The sequence below is a fragment of the Arabidopsis lyrata genome, assembly GCF_000004255.2.
Source record: "Arabidopsis lyrata subsp. lyrata unplaced genomic scaffold ARALYscaffold_6, whole genome shotgun sequence".
Classification (NCBI taxonomy): Eukaryota; Viridiplantae; Streptophyta; class Magnoliopsida; order Brassicales; family Brassicaceae; genus Arabidopsis; species Arabidopsis lyrata.
In genome coordinates, this window is record NW_003302550.1 from 20,800,565 (window position 1) to 20,802,785 (window position 2,221).

The 2,221-nt window shown below is 32.7% G+C and overlaps 1 long non-coding RNA gene across 1 annotated transcript; it reads right to left on the reverse strand.

Annotated features, from left to right (window-relative positions):
• Positions 1-641: 641 nt before the first annotated feature.
• On the reverse strand, positions 642-2,221 carry LOC110227195. Its single transcript, XR_002330986.1, has 2 exons — positions 1,257-2,221; positions 642-1,131 (listed from the first exon to the last, which is right to left on the reverse strand). It is a non-coding gene; the product is annotated as an uncharacterized LOC110227195 (long non-coding RNA).

The window sequence follows — 2,221 nt, forward strand, 5'->3', positions numbered from 1 at the left end:
CTTTATTATTGGTTTTCCGTCTTCAATATTGCTAACACTCACGACCCAACCAACTAAATATAATTATTTAAATTAATAGATCAAACCATAACAATGCAAAGAATAAAATATCCAAACAAAAGATATTATGGGACCAGGGAAATAAACATACTCAAAATTAAGTATCAATTTTCCTAAAAGATGCGAATGCGCAGTAATCAATCGCACCCAAGGAAGGTATATGTGAAACAAAGATTGATAAATTCCAATGAATTTTAAAATCATAAAAAGTATGACTAAGCAAACCGATAACATGAATCAAAATCTCTAAGTGTTATCCATCCAGGGCCTGCCCTGAGATTTGAAGGGCCAAATACTCAAAAAAAAGTTTTTGGTTTATTTTGAAAGGTTTTAAAATTTAGGGCCAATTATAGTAAAATAAATAAAATTAGGTCCGTTTCATAAATAATTTTTGTTGAAGAATTTCAGAAACAAAATTTGGGTTATAGCAAAAGTTTCTTGTTGATGTCTATAGGGCCGGCCATGTATCTATCGTCCTTGGAAAAACCTGAATCCACGATGACGATAATACTCTCTATCAATTATAGTATGTATGTCGTGACCCTAACAAACAAAATAAAATTGTTAAAGGTATAGCAATCTTTCAGCAAACAATTTATTTTATTAGAAAAACCAAAAATCTGTATAACCTCTGTATCAGTATAAGTTGGAACATATCGTCCAAGATCGAAGAACACTTAAACCTATTAAGTATCTATACTCAGATACTTTGATTTTACAAGGGAGCACTGAAGGGTGCAGATATGACACTCATGCTACGATAAAATCTTTCAAAGCATTTCTTGCTCATCTTCGGGGTTTTGTCCCATATTACGAGCCTAGCTAATCTAATCAAATATACATGATGAGAATATGTCTTTATCAAGTAAGTAGTGGATTGATTAGGGTTAAGTGGTATACCAAACCTCCTTAATTAAGACTCTTGGTCTCTTAGTCTCTGTTTCTATACCCTCTGTTTTACCTCTTTGTAAAGGAAGAATCTAAATTATTCCACTTCATGACGTATTAATTAAATTTTCCAACATGCTATTTTTACATTTCACTGAATCGTTTGCTTCGCGGAACAGTTTCCTTCAAACATTGAGAAAAAAAATCATCATTATTTGATGTTCTAAAACTGAACAACAGAGCAGATGCAGGTATATCATGGATATTGAGGCTTAGAGTTGATACAAAGTTGTTTCTGAAAGATTTACCTTGCTTTGATTTTAGTCTTTTCTCTCTGTCACATTTCCCCTTAGCACTGTCTGTTTTCTAGAAGTAGCAGACACAGTCAAAGGTGTCTGTTTCCTTTGAGCGTTAGAGCATAATCATTTCCCTACAAACCATGCGATACAATAATTAGCATTTTTCATCTATAGTATCATGTCTGATAATCAATACCTTAATGGGATTGCTTTCAATACATGTATGAGATATGTTTTTCCGCAATTTCTTGTCCGTGGGCGATGACATTAGCATCTTTACCCTCAAAGACAGTAGAGATAAGAGGCTTTATCTCCTTTGATAGAATTAAACCTGTGATTCTGTTTTTTTTGTAGCAATAGTCCAATTTATATGAATCTTTCGAACTGCCACAACACAATAGTTAATATGGCTTGAAACGTTGCTAATCCACAACAGACTGTGAAAGATTTAACTCAAAACTCAAAAGTATATTCTACTCGGTGAGAACATTTTTGTAAAATTAGAAAATCGATAAATTAAAGATAAAAGATCAATTGAAACATCACCTGAATCTTCTTCATGCATCGTGGTTGCTTTCATTCATCCAAAACATACAATCGTTTAAAAAAACAAACACTATTAGAATTTATAGTAACGAAAATAATATGTATAGCCAAAAAACAAGAAGATGAGCATACCAAGGCTCCTCGGAGGCAACGATTGGTGTCTGAAAATTTTAGCAGCGTTGTGCCTCTTGTTGGTTGGAATTGGAACACCAGCTGGTGTATAAGGATCACACATAACCTGCATGTATCAATAATCAATAATTTCATGGATCTGATATAGTTCCAATTGAATTTGGTACACTAATCAGATAAAACAAACCATGAATTTGGTACACCAGCCTTTATTGAAGTTTAATATAATAATTGATGATTAAGCGTTACATAGATGGATAAAGACGTGACAATAAAAAAAGATAGATAAAAGCAAG